Genomic DNA, 23,728 nt, shown 5'->3' with positions numbered 1-23,728 from the left:
GAGGGGTTGGTTCTGTTCTTCTCAGGTTGATCAGTACAGGGAGGGGTTGGTTCTGTTCTACTCAGGTTGACAGAGGATCAGTACAGGGAGGGGTTGGTTCTGTTCTCCTCAGGTTGATCAGTATAGGGAGGGGTTGGTTCTGTTCTACTCAGGTTGATCAGTACAGGGAGGGGTTGGTTCTGTTCTCCTCAGGTTGATCAGTACAGGGAGGGGTTGGTTCTGTTCTCCTCAGGTTGATGAGTACAGGGAAGGGTTGGTTCTGTTCTACTCAGGTTGACAGAGGATCAGTACAGGGAGGGGTTGGTTCTGTTCTCCTCAGGTTGATCAGTATAGGGAGGTGTTGGTTCTGTTCTCCTCAGGTTGATCAGTACAGGGAGGGGTTGGTTCTGTTCTCCTCAGGTTGATCAGTACAGGGAGGGGTTGGTTCTGTTCTACTCAGGTTGACAGAGGATCAGTACAGGGAGGGGTTGGTTCTGTTCTCCTCAGGTTAACAGAGGATCAGTACAGGGAGGGGTTGGTTCTGTTCTCCTCAGGTTAACAGAGGATCAGTACAGGGAGGGGTTGGTTCTGGTCTACTCAGGTTGATCAGTACAGGGAGGGGTTGGTTCTGTTCTACTCAGGTTGACAGAGGATCAGTACAGGGAGGGGTTGGTTCTGTTCTCCTCAGGTTAACAGAGGATCAGTACAGGGAGGGGTTGGTTCTGTTCTCCTCAGGTTAACAGAGGATCAGTACAGGGAGGGGTTGGTTCTGTTCTCCTCAGGTTAACAGAGGATCAGTACAGGGAGGGGTTGGTTCTGGTCTACTCAGGTTGATCAGTACAGGGAGGGGTTGGTTCTGTTCTCCTCAGGTTGATCAGTACAGGGAGGGGTTGGTTCTGTTCTCCTCAGGTTGATGAGTACAGGGAGGGGTTGGTTCTGTTCTACTCAGGTTGACAGAGGATCAGTACAGGGAGGGGTTGGTTCTGTTCTCCTCAGGTTGATCAGTATAGGGAGGGGTTGGTTCTGTTCTCCTCAGGTTGATCAGTACAGGGAGGGGTTGGTTCTGTTCTCCTCAGGTTGATCAGTACAGGGAGGGGTTGGTTCTGTTCTCCTCAGGTTGATCAGTACAGGGAGGGGTTGGTTCTGTTCACCTCAGGTTGATCAGTACAGGGAGGGGTTGGTTCTGTTCTACTCAGGTTGACAGAGGATAAGTACAGGGAGGGGTTGGTTCTGTTCTCCTCAGGTTAACAGAGGATCAGTACAGGGAGGGGTTGGTTCTGTTCTCCTCAGGTTAACAGAGGATCAGTACAGGGAGGGGTTGGTTCTGGTCTACTCAGGTTGATCAGTACAGGGAGGGGTTGGTTCTGTTCTCCTCAGGTTGATCAGTACAGGGAGGGGTTGGTTCTGTTCTCCTCAGGTTGATGAGTACAGGGAGGGGTTGGTTCTGTTCTACTCAGGTTGACAGAGGATCAGTACAGGGAGGGGTTGGTTCTGTTCTCCTCAGGTTGATCAGTACAGGGAGGGGTTGGTTCTGTTCTCCTCAGGTTGATCAGTACAGGGAGGGGTTGGTTCTGTTCTCCTCAGGTTGATCAGTACAGGGAGGGGTTGGTTCTGTTCTACTCAGGTTGACAGAGGATAAGTACAGGGAGGGGTTGGTTCTGTTCTCCTCAGGTTAACAGAGGATCAGTACAGGGAGGGGTTGGTTCTGTTCTCCTCAGGTTAACAGAGGATCAGTACAGGGAGGGGTTGGTTCTGGTCTACTCAGGTTGATCAGTACAGGGAGGGGTTGGTTCTGTTCTCCTCAGGTTGATCAGTACAGGGAGGGGTTGGTTCTGTTCTACTCAGGTTGACAGAGGATCAGTACAGGGAGGGGTTGGTTCTGTTCTTCTCAGGTTGATCAGTACAGGGAGGGGTTGGTTCTGTTCTACTCAGGTTGACAGAGGATCAGTACAGGGAGGGGTTGGTTCTGTTCTACTCAGGTTGATCAGTACAGGGAGGGGTTGGTTCTGTTCTCCTCAGGTTGATCAGTACAGGGAGGGGTTGGTTCTGTTCTACTCGGGTTGATCAGTAAAGGGAGGGGTTGGTTCTGTTCTCTTCAGGTTGACAGAGGATCAGTACAGGGAGTGGTTGGTTCTGTTCTACTCGGGTTGATCAGTAAAGGGAGGGGTTGGTTCTGTTCTCTTCAGGTTGACAGAGGATCAGTACAGGGAGTGGTTGGTTCTGTTCTCCTCAGGTTGACAGAGGATCAGTACAGGGAGGGGTTGGTTCTGTTCTCCTCAGGTTGATCAGTACAGGGAGGGGTTGGTTCTGTTCTACTCAGGTTGATCAGTACAGGGAGGGGTTGGTTCTGTTCTACTCAGGTTGATCAGTACAGGGAGGGGTTGGTTCTGTTCTACTCAGGTTGATCAGTACAGGGAGGGGTTGGTTCTGTTCTACTCAGGTTGACAGAGGATCAGTACAGGGAGGGGTTGGTTCTGTTCTCCTCAGGTTGATCAGTACAGGGAGGGGTTGGTTCTGTTCTCCTCAGGTTGACAGAGGATCAGTACAGGGAGGGGTTGGTTCTGTTCTCCTCAGGTTGATCAGTACAGGGAGGGGTTGGTTCTGTTCTACTCAGGTTGACAGAGGATCAGTACAGGGAGGGGTTGGTTCTGTTCTCCTCAGGTTAACAGAGGATCAGTACAGGGAGGGGTTGGTTCTGTTCTCCTCAGGTTGACAGAGGATCAGTACAGGGAGGGGTTGGTTCTGTTCTACTCAGGTTGATCAGTACAGGGAGGGGTTGGTTCTGTTCTACTCAGATTAACAGAGGATCAGTACAGGGAGGGGTTGGTTCTGTTCTACTCAGGTTGATCAGTACAGGGAGGGGTTGGTTCTGTTCTACTCAGGTTGACAGAGGATCAGTACAGGGAGGGGTTGGTTCTGTTCTACTCAGGTTGATCAGTACAGGGAGGGGTTGGTTCTGTTCTCCTCAGGTTGATCAGTACAGGGAGGGGTTGGTTCTGTTCTCCTCAGGTTGATCAGTACAGGGAGGGGTTGGTTCTGTTCTACTCAGGTTGATCAGTACAGGGAGGGGTTGGTTCTGTTCTCCTCAGGTTGATCAGTACAGGGAGGGGTTGGTTCTGTTCTACTCAGATTGACAGAGGATCAGTACAGGGAGGGGTTGGTTCTGTTCTCCTCAGGTTGATCAGTACAGGGAGGGGTTGGTTCTGTTCTACTCAGGTTGACAGAGGATCAGTACAGGGAGGGGTTGGTTCTGTTCTCCTCAGGTTGACAGAGGATCAGTACAGGGAGGGGTTGGTTCTGTTCTACTCAGGTTGACAGAGGATCAGTACAGGGAGGGGTTGGTTCTGTTCTCCTCAGGTTAACAGAGGATCAGTACAGGGAGGGGTTGGTTCTGTTCTCCTCAGGTTGATCAGTACAGGGAGGGGTTGGTTCTGTTCTCCTCAGGTTGATCAGTACAGGGAGGGGTTGGTTCTGTTCTCCTCAGGTTGATCAGTACAGGGAGGGGTTGGTTCTGTTCTACTCAGGTTGACAGAGGATCAGTACAGGGAGGGGTTGGTTCTGTTCTCCTCAGGTTGACAGAGGATCAGTACAGGGAGGGGTTGGTTCTGTTCTCCTCAGGTTGATCAGTACAGGGAGGGGTTGGTTCTGTTCTCCTCAGGTTGATCAGTACAGGGAGGGGTTGGTTCTGTTCTCCTCAGGTTGATCAGTACAGGGAGGGGTTGGTTCTGTTCTCCTCAGGTTGATCAGTACAGGGAGGGGTTGGTTGGTTCTGTTCTCAGGGAGGGATGGTCACATTACTCGTCATCACGCAAGTATGCTCTGGGCTGGACTGCTCTGGGCTGGACTGCTCTGGGCTGGACTGCTCTGGGCTGGACTGCTCTGGGCTGGACTGCTCTGGGCTGGACTGCTCTGGGCTGGACTGCTCTGGGCTGGGCTGTTCTGGACTGGACTGTTCTGGGCTGCTCTGGGCTGGACTGTTCAGGGCTCTTCTGGACTAGCTCAGCCATGACCAGTCAGAGGTATGCTAGAAGACAGATAAATAAATCATTAGTGGGATGAATTGAATGGGCTCCTCACCTTTGTCATACTAGGAAAATTATATCTGATGTGGAGAATTAGATATTTTTCCTAAAACAGCTGTCAACCAATAGGGCTCAATAGCTTCATCTGATACCAGTTTGCCTTGGACTGTGTGAAGGCTAGCATTAAAAAAAACACATTTCTTAGGTTGCTGAAAGTTTAAATCCTCAAACAAATATGAACAGCCTTGTAGAGTTAATAGTGGCTCCAGATCCCAAGGATCTTTCTAGAATGGAGAGCAGATGTGACTACAGGAACAAAGGAGAGGAGGACTGGGGGCTGTTACTATGTTACTGCTGCCCCCTGGTGGAGGCTGATAGAATGGCAGCTGTTGTGACACAACACATAACAGTCCCAGTCAGTTAGTAGGGGTCGTAGCCCAGTAATGATATTACAGAACAGCCCCAGTCAGTTAGTAGGGGTCGTAGCCCAGTGATGGTATTACAGAACAGCCCCAGTCAGCTAGTAGGGGTCGTAGCCCAGTAATGATATTACAAAACAGCCCCAGTCAGTTAGTAGGGGTCGTAGCCCAGTGATGGTATTACAGAACAGCCCCAGTCAGTTAGTAGGGGTCATAGCCCAGTGATGATTTTCCAGAACAGCCCCATTCAGTTAGTAGGGGTCATAGCCCAGTGATATTACAGAACATCCCCAGTCAGTTAGTAGGGGTCATAGCCCAGTGATATTACAGAACATCCCCAGTCAGCTAGTAGGGGTCATAGCCCAGTGATGGTATTACAGAACAGCCCCAGTCAGCTAGTAGGGGTCATAGCCCATTGATGGTATTACAGAACAGCCCCAGTCAGTTAGTAGGGGTCATAGCCCAGTGATATTACAGAACAGCCCCAGTCAGTTAGTAGGGGTCATAGCCCAGTGATATTACAGAACAGCCCCAGTCAGTTAGTAGGGGTCGTAGCCCAGTGATGGTATTACAGAACAGCCCCAGTCAGCTGGTAGGGGTCATAGCCCAGTGATATTACAGAACATCCCCAGTCAGCTGGTAGGGGTCATAGCCCAGTGGTATTACAGAACAGCCCCAGTCAGTTAGTAGGGGTCATAGCCCAGTGATGATATTACAGAACAGCCCCAGTCAGTTAGTAGGGGTCGTAGCCCAGTGATGATATTACAGAACATCCCCAGTCAGCTAGTAGGGGTCATAGCCCAGTGATGATATTACAGAACATCCCCAGTCAGTTAGTAGGGGTCATAGCCCAGTGATATTACAGAACATCCCCAGTCAGTTAGTAGGGGTCATAGCCCAGTGATATTACAGAACATCCCCAGTCAGTTAGTAGGGGTCATAGCCCAGTGATATTACAGAACATCCCCAGTCAGTTAGTAGGGGTCATAGCCCAGTGATATTACAGAACATCCCCAGTCAGTTAGTAGGGGTCATAGCCCAGTGATATTACAGAACATCCCCAGTCAGTTAGTAGGGGTCATAGCCCAGTGATATTACAGAACATCCCCAGTCAGCTAGTAGGGGTCATAGCCCAGTGATGGTATTACAGAACAGCCCCAGTCAGCTAATAGGGGTCATAGCCCAGTGATGGTATTACAGAACAGCCCCAGTCAGCTAGTAGGGGTCATAGCCCAGTGATGGTATTACAGAACAGCCCCAGTCAGCTAGTAGGGGTCATAGCCCAGTGATGGTATTACAGAACAGCCCCAGTCAGTTAGTAGGGGTCATAGCCCAGTGATATTACAGAACAGCCCCAGTCAGCTGGTAGGGGTCATAGCCCAGTGATATTACAGAACAGCCCCAGTCAGCTGGTAGGGGTCATAGCCCAGTGGTATTACAGAACAGCCCCAGTCAGTTGGTAGGGGTCATAGCCCAGTGATATTACAGAACATCCCCAGTCAGTTAGTAGGGGTCATAGCCCAGTGATATTACAGAACATCCCCAGTCAGTTAGTAGGGGTCATAGCCCAGTGATATTACAGAACATCCCCAGTCAGTTAGTAGGGGTCATAGCCCAGTGATATTACAGAACATCCCCAGTCAGTTAGTAGGGGTCATAGCCCAGTGATATTACAGAACATCCCCAGTCAGCTAGTAGGGGTCATAGCCCAGTGATATTACAGAACATCCCCAGTCAGTTAGTAGGGGTCATAGCCCAGTGATATTACAGAACATCCCCAGTCAGCTAGTAGGGGTCATAGCCCAGTGATGGTATTACAGAATAGCCCCAGTCAGCTAGTAGGGGTCATAGCCCAGTGATGGTATTACAGAACAGCCCCAGTCAGTTAGTAGGGGTCATAGCCCAGTGATATTACAGAACAGCCCCAGTCAGTTAGTAGGGGTCATAGCCCAGTGATATTACAGAACAGCCCCAGTCAGTTAGTAGGGGTCGTAGCCCAGTGATGGTATTACAGAACAGCCCCAGTCAGCTGGTAGGGGTCATAGCCCAGTGATATTACAGAACATCCCCAGTCAGCTGGTAGGGGTCATAGCCCAGTGGTATTACAGAACAGCCCCAGTCAGTTAGTAGGGGTCATAGCCCAGTGATATTACAGAACATCCCCAGTCAGTTAGTAGTGGTCATAGCCCAGTGATATTACAGAACAGCCCCAGTCAGTTAGTAGGGGTCATAGCCCAGTGATATTACAGAACATCCCCAGTCAGTTAGTAGTGGTCATAGCCCAGTGGTATTACAGAACAGCCCCAGTCAGTTAGTAGGGGTCATAGCCCAGTGATATTACAGAACAGCCCCAGTCAGTTAGTAGTGGTCATAGCCCAGTGATATTACAGAACATCCCCAGTCAGCTGGTAGGGGTCATAGCCCAGTGGTATTACAGAACAGCCCCAGTCAGTTAGTAGGGGTCATAGCCCAGTGATATTACAGAACATCCCCAGTCAGTTAGTAGGGGTCATAGCCCAGTGATATTACAGAACATCCCCAGTCAGTTAGTAGGGGTCATAGCCCAGTGATATTACAGAACATCCCCAGTCAGCTAGTAGTGGTGATGGAGGGGTGTAAATCTCGCCACCATTGGATTGTGGATCAGTGGAAACTTGTTCTCTGGAGTGATGAATCATGTTTCACCAACTGGCTGTCTGACGGACCAATCTGAGTTTGGTGGATGCCAGGAGAATGTTACCTTCCCCAATGCATGGTACCAACTGTAAGGTTAGGTGGATGCCAGGAGAACGTTACCTTCCCCAATGCATGGTACCAACTGTAAAGTTTGGTGGATGCCAGGAGAACGTTACCTTCCCCAATGCATGGTACCAACTGTAAAGTTTGGTGGAGGATGAATAATAGTCTGGGGCTGTTTTTCATGGTTCGGGCCCCTTAGTTCCAGTGAAGGGAAATATTAACACTACAGTATACAATGACATTCTAGATGATTCGGTGCATCCAACATTGTGGCAACAGTTTGGGGAAGGCCATTTCTTGTTTCACCACGACAATGCCCCCGTGCACAAAGTGAGGTCCAATCAGAAATGGTTTGTGGAGATCAGTGTGGAAGAACTTGACTGTCCTGCACAGTTTACACATACTTTAGGTCATGTAGTGTATGTTATAGCAATCTGTTAGGGGATAACACCGTTGGTTGTTGTGGCCTCAGCTGTGGAATTCATCCCCAGTGATTGGCTCTGTCCCCTGTGATTGGCTCTGTCCCCTGTGATTGGCTCTGTCCCCTGTGATTGGCTCTGTCCCCTGTGATTGGCTCTGTCCCCTGTGATTGGCTCTGTCCCCTGTGATTGGCTCTGTCCCCTGTGATTGGCTCTGTCCCCTGTGATTGGCTCTGTCCCCTGTGATTGGCTCCGTCCCCTGTGATTGGCTCTGTCCCCTGTGATTGGCTCTGTCCCCTGTGATTGGTTCTGTCCCCTGTGATTGGCTCTGTCCCCTGTGATTGGCTCTGTCCCCTGTGATTGGCTCTGTCCCCTGTGATTGGCTCTGTCCCCTGTGATTGGCTCTGTCCCCTGTGATTGGCTCTGTCCCCTGTGATTGGCTCTGTCCCCTGTGATTGGCTCTGTCCCCTGTGATTGGCTCTGTCCCCTGTGATTGGCTCTGTCCCCTGTGATTGGCTCCGTCCCCTGTGATTGGCTCCGTCCCCAGTGATTGGCTCCGTCCCCAGGCAGCCGGTCTCTCTCTCTCTCTCTCTCTCTCTCTCTCCAACACACCAGTCAGAATGTCAGTCAGCCCCCCTCGGACTCAGCACTTCTACCATGAGGACACGACCTAGGAGTCTGGTCAGAAGACCAAGATAACCTTCTTCTGGTTTAGTTGTACCCTGTCTAACTGATAGGGACATGTCTAACTGATAGGGACATGTCTAACTGATAGGGACATGTCTAACTGATAGGGACATGTCTCCCCAGAGTACCCTGTCTAACTGATAGGGACATGTCTCCCCAGAGTACCCTGTCTAACTGATATGGACATGTCTAACTGATAGGGACATGTCTAACTGATAGGGACATGTCTAACTGATAGGGACATGTCTAACTGATAGGGACATGTCTAACTGATAGGGACATGTCTCCCCAGAGTACCCTGTCTAACTGATATGGACATGTCTAACTGATAGGGACATGTCTCCCCAGAGTACCCTGTCTAACTGATAGGGACATGTCTCCCCAGAGTACCCTGTCTAACTGATAGGGACATGTCTAACTGATAGGGACATGTCTCCCCAGAGTACCCTGTCTAAATGATAGGGACATGTCTAACTGATAGGGACATGTCTCCCCAGAGTATCCTGTCTAACTGATATGGACATGCCTCCCCAGAGTACCCTGTATAACTGATATGGACATGTCTAACTGATAGGGACATGTCTCCCCAGAGTACCCTGTCTAACTGATAGGGACATGTCTCCCCAGAGTACCCTGTCTAACTGATAGGGACATGTCTCCCCAGAGTACCCTGTCTAACTGATAGGGACATGTCTAACTGATAGGGACATGTCTAACTGATAGGGACATGTCTAACTGATAGGGACATGTCTAACTGATAGGGACATGTCTAACTGATAGGGACATGTCTAACTGATAGGGACATGTCTCCCCAGAGTACCCTGTATAACTGATATGGACATGTCTAACTGATAGGGACATGTCTCCCCAGAGTACCCTGTCTAACTGATAGGGACATGTCTCCCCAGAGTACCCTGTCTAACTGATAGGGACATGTCTAACTGATAGGGACATGTCTCCCCAGAGTACCCTGTCTAACTGATAGGGACATGTCTAACTGATAGGGACATGTCTAACTGATAGGGACATGTCTAACTGATAGGGACATGTCTAACTGATAGGGACATGTCTAACTGATGGGGACATTAGGGACATGTCTAACTGATGGGGACATTAGGGACATGTCTAACTGATGGGGACATTAGGGACATGTCTAACTGATGGGGACATGTCTAACTGATGGGGACATGTCTAACTGATGGGGACATGTCTAACTGATGGGGACATGTCTAACTGATGGGGACATGTCTAACTGATGGGGACATGTCTAACTGATGGGGATGTGTCTCCCCAGAGTACCCTGTCTAACTGATAGGGACGTGTCTCCCCAGAGTACTATGCCTATGATCAGGAGGACAGGACAGACGAGGAGGGGGAACAACTCTTCTCAGAGGACGAGGCTGTCACCCAGAGAGGTCTGAGGAGGTCCCAGAGTGTCAAGATCGTGCGCTCTAAAGCCCGCAAAGATGTAAGTCTGAATATAACACACTGTAGAGATGTCTGTCTGAATACAACACACTGTAGAGATGTCTGTCTGAATATAACACACTGTAAAGATGTCTGTCTGAATACAACACACTGTAAAGATGTCTGTCTGAATATAACACACTGTAAAGATGTCTGTCTGAATATAACACACTGTAGAGATGTCTGTCTGAATACAACACACTGTAAAGATGTCTGTCTGAATATAACACACTGTAGAGATGTCTGTCTGAATACAACACACTGTAGAGATGTCTGTCTGAATATAACACACTGTAAAGATGTCTGTCTGAATACAACACACTGTAAAGATGTCTGTCTGAATATAACACACTGTAAAGATGTCTGTCTGAATACAACACACTGTAAAGATGTCTGTCTGAATACAACACACTGTAAAGATGTCTGTCTGAATACAACACACTGTAAAGATGTCTGTCTGAATACAACACACTGTAAAGATGTCTGTCTGAATACAACACACTGTAAAGATGTCTGTCTGAATATAACACACTGTAAAGATGTCTGTCTGAATACAACACCCTGTAAAGATGTCTGTCTGAATACAACACACTGTAAAGATGTCTGTCTGAATACAACACACTGTAAAGATGAATATAACACCCTGTAAAGATGTCTGTCTGAATACAACACCCTCTGCGGCTGCTCTCCTCTGGTTTGGATAGGTTAAATACTGCTGTGATAATGTATTAGACCAGGCATATAGCCACTATGCTGTGATAATGTATTAGACCAGACATATAGCCACTGTGCTGTGATAATGTATTAGACCAGGCATATAGCCACTATGCTGTGATAATGTATTAGACCAGGCATATAGCCACTATGCTGTGATAATGTATTAGACCAGGCATATAGCCACTATGCTGTGATAATGTATTAGACCATGCATATAGCCACTATGCTGTGATAATGTATTAGACCAGGCATATAGCCACTGTGCTGTAATAATGTATTAGACCAGGCATATAGCCACTGTGATAATGTATTAGACCAGGCATATAGCCACTGTGATAATGTATTAGACCAGGCATATAGCCACTGTGCTGTAATAATGTATTAGACCAGGCATATAGCCACTATGCTTTAATAATGTATTAGACCAGGCATATAGCCACTGTGCTGTGATAATGTATTAGACCAGGCATATAGCCACTGTGCTGTAATAATGTATTAGACCAGGCATATAGCCACTATGCTGTAATAATGTATTAGACCAGGCATATAGCCACTGTGCTGTGATAATGTATTAGACCAGGCATATAGCCACTATGCTGTAATAATGTATTAGACCAGGCATATAGCCACTATGCTGTAATAATGTATTAGACCAGGCATATAGCCACTGTGCTGTGATAATGTATTAGACCAGGCATATAGCCACTATGCTGTGATAATGTATTAGACCGGGCATATAGCCACTATGCTGTGATAATGTATTAGGCCAGGCATATAGCCAATATGCTGTGATAATGTATTAGACCAGGCATATAGCCAATATGCTGTGATAATGTATTAGACCAGGCATATAGCCACTATGCTGTCAGAGTTATACCAGTCTGATGGTCTGTTTCAGGAGGCTGTAATGCTTGTTATAGTATATTAACTAGGTCAGAGTTATACCAGTCTGGTCTGTTTCAGGAGGCTGTAATGCTTGTTATAGTATATTAACTAGGTCAGAGTTATACCAGTCTGATGGTCTGTTTCAGGAGGCTAATGCTTGTTATCGTATATTAACTATGTCAGAGTTATACCAGTCTGATGGTCTGTTTCAGGAGGCTGTAATGCTTGTTATAGTATATTAACTAGGTCAGAGTTATACCAGTCTGATGGTCTGTTTCAGGAGGCTGTAATGCTTGTTATAGTATATTAACTAGGTCAGAGTTATACCAGTCTGATGCTCTGTTTCAGGAGGCTGTAATGCTTGTTATAGTATATTAACTAGGTCAGAGTTACACCAGTCTGATGGTCTGTTTCAGGAGGCTGTAATGCTTGTTATAGTATATTAACTAGGTCAGAGTTATACCAGTCTGATGGTCTGGTCTGTTTCAGGAGGCTGTAATGCTTGTTATAGTATATTAACTAGGTCAGAGTTATACCAGTCTGATGGTCTGGTCTGTTTCAGGAGGCTGTAATGCTTATTATAGTATATTAACTAGGTCAGAGTTATACCAGTCTGATGGTCTGTTTCAGGAGGCTGTAATGCTTATTATAGTATATTAACTAGGTCAGAGTTATACCAGTCTGATGGTCTGTTTCAGGAGGCTGTAATGCTTATTATAGTATATTAACTAGGTCAGAGTTATACCAGTCTGATGACCTGTTTCAGGAGGCTGTAATGCTTGTTATCGTATATTAACTAGGTCAGAGTTATACCAGTCTGATGGTCTGTTTCAGGAGGCTGTAATACTTATTATAGTATATTAACTAGGTCAGAGTTATACCAGTCTGATGGTCTGTTTCAGGAGGCTGTAATGCTTGTTATCGTATATTAACTAGGTCAGAGTTATACCAGTCTGATGGTCTGTTTCAGGAGGCTGTAATGCTTGTTATAGTATATTAACTATGTCAGAGTTATACCAGTCTGATGGTCTGTTTCAGGAGGCTGTAATGCTTGTTATAGTATATTAACTAGGTCAGAGTTATACCAGTCTGGTCTGTTTCAGGAGGCTGTAATGCTTGTTATAGTATATTAACTAGGTCAGAGTTATACCAGTCTGATGGTCTGTTTCAGGAGGCTGTAATGCTTGTTATAGTATATTAACTAGGTCAGAGTTATACCAGTCTGGTCTGTTTCAGGAGGCTGTAATGCTTGTTATCGTATATTAACTAGGTCAGAGTTATACCAGTCTGATGGTCTGTTTCAGGAGGCTGTAATGCTTGTTATAGTATATTAACCAGGTCAGAGTTATACCAGTCTGATGGTCTGTTTCAGGAGGCTGTAATGCTTGTTATAGTATATTAACTAGGTCAGAGTTATACCAGTCTGGTCTGTTTCAGGAGGCTGTAATGCTTGTTATAGTATATTAACTAGGTCAGAGTTATACCAGTCTGATGGTCTGTTTCAGGAGGCTGTAATGCTTGTTATAGTATATTAACTAGGTCAGAGTTATACCAGTCTGATGGTCTGTTTCAGGAGGCTGTAATGCTTGTTATCGTATATTAACTAGGTCAGAGTTATACCAGTCTGATGGTCTGTTTCAGGAGGCTGTAATGCTTGTTATAGTATATTAACTAGGTCAGAGTTATACCAGTCTGATGATGATAATTAATCTGTTCTGTCCAACAGGCCCGTTATGGATCTCTGAAGATCAAAGGGAAGCGGAGGCCGGTTCTGAGTGCTGCTACCTACAGTGCCATGTAATGACCGGCCCAGGTGACTGCTGGCTGGTGCCATGGATGGGTTTCCTTCTGTAGTGCTCTACTGTTGAGCCCTGGCCAACAGTAGTGCATTATGGGCCCTGGCAAACAGTAGTGCATTATGGGCCCTGGCCAACAGTAGTGCATTATGGGCCCTGGCCAACAGCAGTGCACGAGAATGGGAATAGGCTTTTTGGGACGGACCAATAAATCAGTCAACAATTCAGGAAGGACTCAGGAAGGACGGCTCCACCATCCATATCAGTGACTACTGACGGCTCCACCATCCATATCAGTGACTACTGACGTGTCAGACCATCCATATCAGTGACTACTGACGTGTCAGACCATCCATATCAGTGACTACTGACGTGTCAGACCATCCATATCAGTGACTACTGACGGCTCCACCATCCATATCAGTGACTACTGACGTGTCAGACCATCCATATCAGTGACTACTGACGTGTCAGACCATCCATATCAGTGACTACTGACGTGTCAGACCATCCATATCAGTGACTACTGACGGCTCCACCATCCATATCAGTGACTACTGACGTGTCAGACCATCCATATCAGTGACTACTGACGTGTCAGACCATCCATATCAGTGACTACTGACGTGTCAGACCATCCATATCAGTGACTACTGACGGCTCCACCATCCATATCAGTGACTACTGACGTGTCAGACCATCCATATCAGTGACTACTGACGTGTCAGACCATCCATATCAGTGACTACTGACGTGTCAGACCATCCATTCTATGGAGTACGATGCTGTGGAACTGTTCTGCTGGTGTTTTTATAACTGTCCTGGGGTCTAATTCTATTCACGCTGGGAGCATCTGTCTTTTTTTAAATGAACCATCAACTCACTATATTTATGACATGATTCTGACTGTGTGTATTTAAACCATCGTACAGCGGCAGCTGTAAGGAAAGAATCTTAAGGTTTCCTGTCTTTTAGTTGTGTGTTTTTGTTGCATGGATCTTATTTTCTGGGTCGTTTTAATGTGCGGATGTGGACTTTTTAGGATCTTGGCTTTTTTTTTCGGAGGGGGGTTATATAATTATTTTAGCTTCATTTTGTCATATATGCTGCCTTGTATTTTGAGTTTAGCCTATTAAATAGTAGAATACATTATAATAGTGATCATTCTGACACACTTAAAAAGATTGTTACAAAGTAACAGCTGACCAAAAAGTGTCCCTAAACCAATGATGAGAGAAAGGGAACAGAGAATCCTGTTATTGGCTTGTGTCCCAAATGGCATCATTCCCTATACAGGGCACTACTCAATGGGCCCTGGTCTAAAGTAGTGCGCTGTGTAGGGAATAGGGTTCCATCGGGCCCTGCTCTAAAGTAGTGCACTATGTAGGGAATAGGGTTCCATAGGGCCCTGCTCTAAAGTAGTGCACTATGTAGGGAATAGGGTTCCATAGGGCCCTGCTCTAAAGTAGTGCACTACGTAGGGAATAGGGTTCCATAGGGCCCTGCTCTAAAGTAGTGCACTACGTAGGGAATAGGGTGCCATTAGGGATGCAAACTCAATGTTGAGGTATGTTTGTTGACTGTAACTGGCCTGTCCAGTTTGAATGACTGCATTTCCTGTTTTAGATTTTGGAACAAAGCTTTTTTCATAACCAATCTTTTTGCAACTCTCTTCCAAAACGATGTCCTTTTGGAAGGCTTTGATGTCATCTGTTTTTAAAATGTGTCCTGCTGCATTCTGGGATGCTTTTAACCACGTGATGAAACCTATTTAATACCAAAGCTTTATCTACTAAACCAGTGACCTGGGTCTGATTCGTGTGGGAATGTATCATAGAGGTGTTGTAAATAAATGTATACATTCAAGAATGTCTGCAAAGTAATTCAACTTTTGATCATGTGGTTTTCAACAAAACAATGGCAACAAGTGGAATATAATGCCTGACTACCAATCAACAGCTGATAGGGTTATATCTCTTCCTCTGATGGGACTTCTAGGCACCACATTTCACATGCTGATTACAACCGCTGTCCACCTTACAGTGACATTCTGACTGACAAGCTCTTTCCCAACGACACAGAGTCCTGACCCTGAATGATGACGGCCATTCTAAGGTCAGACCACAATCACAGGAGAAAACCCTCCCGGCCTGATCTGTCGGGAGAGACGGTCTGATCTGTCGGGAGACGGTCCGATCTGTCGCCCGATCTGTCGGGAGAGACGGCCCGATCTGTCGGGAGAGACGGCCCTGTCGATCTGTCGGGAGAGACGGCCCGATCTGTCGGGAGAGACGGCCCTGATCTCTGTCGGGAGAGACGGCCCGATCTGTCGGGAGACGGCCCGATCTGTCGGGAGAGACGGCCCGATCTGTCGGGAGAGACGGCCCGATCTGTCGGGAGAGACGGCCCGATCTGTCGGGAGAGACGGCCCGATCTGGACGGCCCGATCTGTCGGGAGACGGCCCGATCTGTCGGGAGAGACGGATCTGGGGAGAGACGGTGTATCACCCAGCCTAGATATGTGTCCCAAATGGAGCCCTATGGGATAAAAGTAGTGCGCTATATAGGTAATGAGGTTCCATTTGGGACTCAGACTGGGGCCTAGATGAGGACACAGGCTGGGGCCTAGATGAGGACACAGGCTGGGGCCTAGATGAGGACACAGGCTGGGGCCTAGATGAGGACACAGGCTGGGGCCTAGATGAGGACACAGGCTGGGGCCTAGATGAGGATACAGGCTGGGGCCTAGATGAGGATACAGGCTGGGGCCTAGATGAGGATACAGGCTGGGGCCTAGATGAGGATACAGGCTGGGGCCTAGATGAGGATACAGGCTGGGGCCTAGATGAGGATACAGGCTGGGGCCTAGATGAGGATACAGGCTGGGGCCTAGATGAGGATACAGGCTGGGGCCTAGATGAGGACACAGGCTGGGGCCTAGATGAGGACACAGGCTGGGGCCTAGATGAGGACACAGGCTGGGGCCTAGATGAGGACACAGGCTGGGGTCTAGATGAGGATACAGGCCTGCTCTGGCCACAAAAAGCCTGGAGGTGAGGGATGTCTGTATTACAGACTCAACCTATCTGGGAATCATTATTTACATTTGTATTTTTTATTTTACCTTTATTTAACCAGACAAGTCAGTTAAGAACAAATTCTTATTTTCAATGATGGCCTGGGAACAGTGGGTTAACTGCCTGTTCAGGGGCAGAACGACAGAATTGTACCTTGTCAGCTCGGGGATTTGAACTCGCAACCTTCCGGTTACTAGTCCAACGCTCTTAATTAACAAGCACATACACCCTAAGGCTGGATGGTCTATCTGCTTACTATATTGAGCCCCCATACTCTGCTGGCGGACCGCGGTCCGGAACCAGAACAGGGCCAACTTGGTCGGGCTTCGACCCCTGGTATCATATAAACACACACAACACATAGTAGAATGTGGAGAATTACAGGAAATTCGTTTTAAAACGGCAAAATATTCTCTCTGCAAACAAGAAGGGTGTAAATAGTTTGACCATGTTTGGGGTCGAATAGGTTGTGAGGTGTGGGTTCGTTACTACGGCGATAAATAACTATATCCATCTGAACCTTTGCCACCTAGGACATTTCCCCTCCCCACCTCAATGGACCCCCCCCCCCCCCCCCCCATATAATATTTATATATTATTATACTTGTATTGTGTGTGAATATTCCTTTGTTTACCTGTCATCCTGTTGTTGTTACCGGGAGGTAAGTGCCCTTCTCTGGCCAGTTCTCTTCAAGCCACTCACAACAGATTTAATTTCCCCCAGTTCTAATCGCCTCCACCAGGGGTCGCTGTGGAACATTAAAACCAGAAAAAAGAGAGGACTTTGGTATTCAATGCAACAAATTTTGGGATTCCACATTTCCCATAGTACACCAACTAGACCAGAAAAACATTTAACATGGTTTGAATAAAACAGAGTCAAATGATTAAAAGATCACATGGTGCAGCTAACTACATTTATATTGATTATAGCAACATCCTTCCATGAGTTAACCTTCACTAAATCACTTCATTCAGAGGAACAATCAGTGATTTATTAAATATTGTTCATTACTAAAACACACCGACCACTTGTTTAGAAGAAGTGCTGATTGACGCTGGACTATGAGGTAGAGAATGATGGAGGGATGGGGGATGAAGGGATGGATGATGGAGGGATGGAGGGATGAAGGATGGAGGGATGAAGGATGGGGATGAAGAGATTGAGATGGGGGATGAAGGATGGAGGATGGGGGATGAAGGATGGAGGGATGAAGTATGGAGGGATGGGGGATGAAGGCATGGAGGATGAAGGGATGGATGGAGGGATGGAGAATGAAGGAGTGGGGGATGAAGGAGTGGAGGATGAAGGGATGGAGGATGAAGGGGTGGGGGATGAAGGGATGGGGGATGGAGGGATGGAGAATGAAGGAGTGGGGGATGGAGGATGAAGGGATGGAGAATGAAGGAGTGGGGGATGAAGGGATGGAGGATGGAGGGATGGGGGATGGAGGGATGGGGGATGAAGGGATGGGGGATGGAGAGATGGGGATGGAGGGATGGAGGATGAAGGGATGGGGGATGGAGAGAGAGCGCTAAGAACCTTGCCGTGATCCTGGACAACACCCTGTCGTTCTCAACCAACATCAAGGCGGTGGCCCGTTCCTGTAGGTTCATGCTCTACAACATCCGCAGAGTACGACCCTGCCTCACACAGGAAGCGGCGCAGGTCCTAATCCAGGCACTTGTCATCTCCCGTCTGGATTACTGCAACTCGCTGTTGGCTGGGCTCCCTGCCTGTGCCATTAAACCCCTTCAACTCATCCAGAACGCTGCAGCCCGTCTGGTGTTCAACCTTCCCAAGTTCTCTCACGTCACCCCGCTCCTCCGTTCTCTCCACTGGCTTCCAGTTGAAGCTCGCATCCGCTACAAGACCATGGTGCTTGCCTACGGAGCTGTGAGGGGAACGGCACCTCAGTACCTCCAGGCTCTGATCAGGCCCTACACCCAAACAAGGGCACTGCGTTCATCCACCTCTGGCCTGCTCGCCTCCCTACCACTGAGGAAGTACAGCTCCCGCTCAGCCCAGTGAAAACTGTTCGCTGCTCTGGCCCCCCAATGGTGGAACAAACTCCCTCACGACGCCAGGACAGCGGAGTCAATCACCACCTTCCGGAGACACCTGAAACCCCACCGCTTTAAGGAATACCTAGGATAGGATAAGTAATCCCTCTCACCCCCCCCCCCTTTAAGATTTAGATGCACTATTGTAAAGTGACTGTTCCACTGGATGTCATAAGGTGAATGCACCAATTTGTAAGTCGCTCTGGATAAGAGCGTCTGCTAAATGACTTAAATGTAAATGTGGTAAATGTGAGAGATGGGGGATGAAGGGATGGAGGGATGGAGAATGAAGGGATGGGGGATGAAGGGCCGGAGGGATGGGGGATGAAGGATGAAGGGATGGGGATGGGGGATGGAGGGATGGGGGATGAAGGGATGGATGAAGGGATGGGGGATGAAAGAGAGGCTGAGCCAGAGAGACAGGGTAGAGAACCAGAGGGCTGAGACAGGGTAGAGAACCAGAGGGTTGAGGGGCTGAGACAGGGTAGAGAACCAGAGGGCTGAGAGGCTGAGACAGGGTAGAGAACCAGAGGGCTGAGACAGGGTAGAGAACCAGAGGGTTGAGGGGCTGAGACAGGGTAGAGAACCAGAGGGCTGAGAGGCTGAGACAGGGTAGAGAACCAGAGGGCTGAGAGGCTGAGACAGGGTAGAGAACCAGAGGGCTGAGGGCTGAGCAAGAGAGACAGGATAGAGAACCTGAGGGTTGAGGGGCAGCCAGAGAGACAGGATAGAGAACCAGAGGGCTGAGCAGCCAGAGAGACAGGATAGAGAACCAGAGGGCTGAGGGGTAGAGAACCAGAGGGCTGAGGGGCTGAGCCAGAGAGACAGGATAGAGAACCAGAGGGCTGAGGGGCTGAGCCAGAGGACAGGGTAGAGCCAGAGGGCTGAGGGGCTGAGCCAGAGACAGGGTAGAGAACCAGAGGGCTGAGGGGCTGAGCCAGAGAGACAGGATAGAGAACCAGAGGGCTGAGGGGCTGAGCCAGAGAGACAGGGTAGAGAACCAGAGGGCTGAGGGAGACTGAGCCAGAGAGAGCCAGAGAGACAGGGTAGAGAACCAGAGGGCTGAAGGGCTGAGCCAGAGAGACAGGATAGAGAACCAGAGGGCTGAGGGGCTGAGCCAGAGAGACAGGATAGAGAACCAGAGGGCTGAGCCAGAGAGACAGGGTAGAGAACCAGAGGGCTGAGCCAGAGAGACAGGGTAGAGAACCAGAGGGCTGAGGGGCTGAGCCAGAGAGACAGGGTAGAGAACCAGAGGGCTGAGAGGCTGAGCCAGAGAGACAGGATAGAGAACCAGAGGGACAGGATAGACAGGATAGAGAACCAGAGGGCTGAGGGGCTGAGCCAGAGAGACAGGGTAGAGAACCAGAGGGCTGAAGGGCTGAGCCAGAGAGACAGGATAGAGAACCTGAGGGCTGAGGGGCTGAGCCAGGCCATGTAAAGTAGTTAGGGGTCTTTAATTAAGCAAACAGGAGCAGTGTTCAATGGGACAGGAGGCATCATAAATCTGTTCTGCTGACAGCAGACTGACTCTACTGCCCCCCTCGACTGCCTGGGTTCCTCCTTGCCTGTCACATGTTAGGCCTTCAGCTAACAGCCAACAGCAGGAGCTCTCACATGACAGCAGGAGCACTCACATGACAGCAGGAGCACTCACATGACAGCAGGACAGTGGGACGATGTCACAGGTATTCACCCAGGACCGGTGTCACAGGTATTCACCCAGGACCGATGTCACAGGTATTCACCCAGGACCGATGTCACAGGTATTCACCCAGGACCGGTGTCACAGGTATTCACCCAGGACCGGTGTCACAGGTATTCCCCCAGGACCGGTGTCACAGGTATTCACCCAGGACCGGGGTCACAGGTATTCACCCAGGACCGGTGTCACAGGTATTCACCCAGGACCGGTGTCACAGGTATTCCCCCAGGACCGGTGTCACAGGTATTCCCCCAGGACCGGTGTCACAGGTATTCACCCAGGACCGGTGTCACAGGTATTCACCCAGGACCGGTGTCAACCAACAGGTTTCCATCTCTTTCCTTTGGATGTTTGAGGTGGTCGTAACCACCTGTTACTGTGTGTTTATAAAGTGTGAAACTTGGACTGGCAGAGGTGGGAAATGCAGAGACGGGGCTTGTGATTGGCTGAACAGGAGCTGTCCACAGATGGAGTTCGTTTCTCTCTCACGAACACACACACAGCTGTTATCCACAAGCGTTGGCCTGACGAGCATCAATAAACAGGAAAAGTTCACATTCCCGAAGGCACAGGGGTCAGGACCTTAAAAAACGGACAAATCTGATTGAATCAGCTCGTGTCTTTGGGGCTGGGAGTCGGGGGAGGAAAGGAAAGGGGGTGAGATGAGGCAAGGAGGAGGTGGAGGTGAGGGGGTGAGAGTTTAAAGCAAGGGCAGAGGCTGCCTGTGTGCTTCTGTCCTCTCTGCGACCTCCCTACCGCCTCCACAGATCAATGACAGGGGTGTGTGTTCTGATGCTTTACTTCCTAACCTGGTTCCTCTGTCTGTTCTGTCCGCTCCAGCCATGTCCCTGTGACAGCAGGTTTTACCTTCTAGGATCAAGGTCTGGGTTCTAGGAGGGTTCCTGTGTGAAGAGGCTTGAGGTCTGTGTCAGGGGCCCAGGACACTCTATGGTGTGGCCAAGGCATGGGGTCTGTCGACTGGACCGGGCCAAAGACAACATGTTTGGGGGTCTGAGGGTGATTTATCCTGCTGCTCTGGGTGATCTCCTGCTCAGTGGGTGACCTGATGTTATCTACTGTTTTCACACTCGGTACATAGTCAGTCCTTCCCTCCCTCAGTCCCTCCCTCAGTCTCTCCCTCAGTCCCTCCCTCAGTCCCTCCCTCAGTCTCTCCCTCAGTCCCTCCATCAGTCCCTCCCTCAGTCCCTCCCTCAGTCTCTCCCTCAGTCCCTCCATCAGTCCCTCCATCAGTCTCTCCCTCAGTCCCTCCATCAGTCTCTCCCTCAGTCTCTCCCTCAGTCCCTCCATCAGTCTCTCCCTCAGTCCCTCCATCAGTCTCTCCATCAGTCTCTCCCTCAGTCCCTCCATCAGTCCCTCCATCAGTCCCTCCATCAGTCTCTCCCTCAGTCCCTCCATCAGTCTCTCCATCAGTCTCTCCATCAGTCTCTCCATCAGTCTCTCCATCAGTCCCTCCATCAGTCCCTCCATCAGTCCCTCCATCAGTCTCTCCCTCAGTCCCTCCATCAGTCTCTCCCTCAGTCCCTCCATCAGTCCCTCCATCAGTCTCTCCCTCAGTCCCTCCATCAGTCTCTCCATCAGTCTCTCCCTCAGTCCCACCTTCCCTCCCTCCATCAGTCTCTCCTCAGTCCTCCCTCAGTCTCTCCATCAGTCTCTCCTCAGTCCCATCCATCCCCCTCTCCTCCCTCAGTCTCTCCCTCAGTCCCTCCATCAGTCTCTCCCTCAGTCCCTCCCTCAGTCCTCCCTCAGTCCCTCCATCAGTCTCCCTCCCTCCATCAGTCTCTCCCTCAGTCTCTCCCTCAGTCCCTCCATCAGTCCCTCCATCAGTCCCTCCATCAGTCTCTCCCTCAGTCTCTCCCTCAGTCTCTCCCTCAGTCCCATCACCCCTCCATCCCTCCATCAGTCTCTCCATCAGTCTCTACCTCAGTCTCTCCCTCAGTCCCTCCATCAGTCTCTACCTCAGTCCCTCCTTCCCTCCATCAGTCTCTCCATCAGTCCCTCCATCAGTCTCTCCCTCAGTCTCTCCCTCAGTCCCTCCATCAGTCTCTCCCTCAGTCTCTCCTCAGTCCCATCACCCCCCTTCCCTCCCTCAGTCTCTCCCTCAGTCCCATCACCCCCCTTCCCTCCATCAGTCTCTCCCTCAGTCCCTCCATCAGTCTCTCCCTCAGTCTCTCCCTCAGTCCCATCACCCCCCTTCCCTCCATCAGTCTCTCCCTCAGTCCCATCACCCCCTTCCCTCCATCAGTCTCTACCTCAGTCCCTCCATCCCTCCATCAGTCTCTCCCTCTGTCCCACCATCCCTGCCTCCCTCCATCAGTCTCTCCCTCTGTCCCACCTTCCCTCCCTCCATCAGTCTCTCCCTCTGTCCCACCTTCCCTCCCTCCATCAGTCTCTCCCTCTGTCCCATCATCCCTCTTTCCCTCCATCATGCTCCCTCAATCCCACCATCCCTACCTCCCTCCATCAGTCTCTCCCTCAGTCCCACCATCCCTGCCTCCCTCCATCAGTCTCTCCCTCTGTCCCACCTTCCCTCCCTCCATCAGTCTCTCCCTCTGTCCCACCATCCCTCCCTCCATCAGTCTCTCCCTCTGTCCCACCATCCCTACCTCCCTCCATCAGTCTCTCCCTCTGTCCCATCATCCCTCTTTCCCTCCATCAGTCTCTCCCTCAGTCCCACCATCCCTACCTCCCTCCATCAGTCTCTCCCTCAGTCCCACCATCCCTGCCTCCCTCCATCAGTCTCTCCCTCTGTCCCACCAGGGTAAGGGGATCCTCCAGGGTTAGGGGAGCAGGGAGGGACCCTCCAGGGTTAGGGGAGCAGGGAGGGATCCTCCAGGGTTAGGGGATCCTCCAGGGTTAGGGGAGCAGGGAGGGGTCCTCCAGGGTTAGGGGGTCCTCCAGGGTTAGGGGAGCAGGGAGGTCCTCCAGGGTTAGGGGATCCTCCAGGGTTAGGGGAGCAGGGAGGGATCCTCCAGGGTTAGGGGAGCAGGGAGGATCCTCCAGGGTTAGGGGAGCAGGGAGGGATCCTCCAGGGTTAGGGGAGCAGGGAGGATCCTCCAGGGTTAGGGGAGCAGGGAGGATCCTCCAGGGTTAGGGGAGCAGGGAGGATCCTCCAGGGTTAGGGGAGCAGGGAGGATCCTCCAGGGTTAGGGGATCCTCCAGGGTTAGGGGAGCAGGGAGGGAACCTCCAGGGTTAGGGGATCCTCCAGGGTTAGGGGATCCTCCAGGGTTAGGGGAGCAGGGAGGGATCCTCCAGGGTTAGGGAGCAGGGGGATCCTCCAGGGTTAGGGGAGCAGGGAGGATCCTCCAGGGTTAGGGGAGCAGGGAGGGATCCTCCAGGGTTAGGGGAGCAGTAGGGGATCCTCCAGGGTTAGGGGAGCAGGAAGGGATCCTCCAGGGTTAGGGGAGCAGGGAGGGATCCTCCAGGGTTAGGGGATCCTCCAGGGTTAGGGGATCCTCCAGGGTTAGGGGAGCAGGGAGGGATCCTCCAGGGTTAGGGGAGCAGGGAGGGATCCTCCAGGGTTAGGGGATCCTCCAGGGTTAGGGGAGCAGGGAGGGATCCTCCAGGGTTAGGGGATCCTCCAGGGTTAAGGGAGCCTCCAGGGTTAGGGGAGCAGGGAGGTCCTCCAGGGTTAGGGGATCCTCCAGGGTTAGGGGAGCAGGGAGGGATCCTCCAGGGTTAGGGGATCCTCCAGGGTTAAGGGAGCCTCCAGGGTTAGGGGAGCAGGGAGGTCCTC

General features: G+C 50.1%; 1 long non-coding RNA gene across 1 annotated transcript; it reads left to right on the top strand.

Annotated features, from left to right (window-relative positions):
- The first annotated feature begins 9,554 nt into the window (after nt 1–9,554).
- Nucleotides 9,555–14,996, top strand: LOC124024848. Its single transcript, XR_006837100.1, has 2 exons — nt 9,555–9,733; nt 13,061–14,996. It is a non-coding gene; the product is annotated as an uncharacterized LOC124024848 (long non-coding RNA).
- Nucleotides 14,997–23,728: the final 8,732 nt, after the last annotated feature.

The sequence above is a fragment of the Oncorhynchus gorbuscha genome, unplaced genomic scaffold (assembly GCF_021184085.1).
Source record: "Oncorhynchus gorbuscha isolate QuinsamMale2020 ecotype Even-year unplaced genomic scaffold, OgorEven_v1.0 Un_scaffold_2035, whole genome shotgun sequence".
Taxonomy (NCBI): Eukaryota; Metazoa; Chordata; class Actinopteri; order Salmoniformes; family Salmonidae; genus Oncorhynchus; species Oncorhynchus gorbuscha.
The sequence above is the reverse complement of the archived record's forward strand: the minus strand, read 5'-3'. Positions and strand labels throughout refer to the sequence as shown.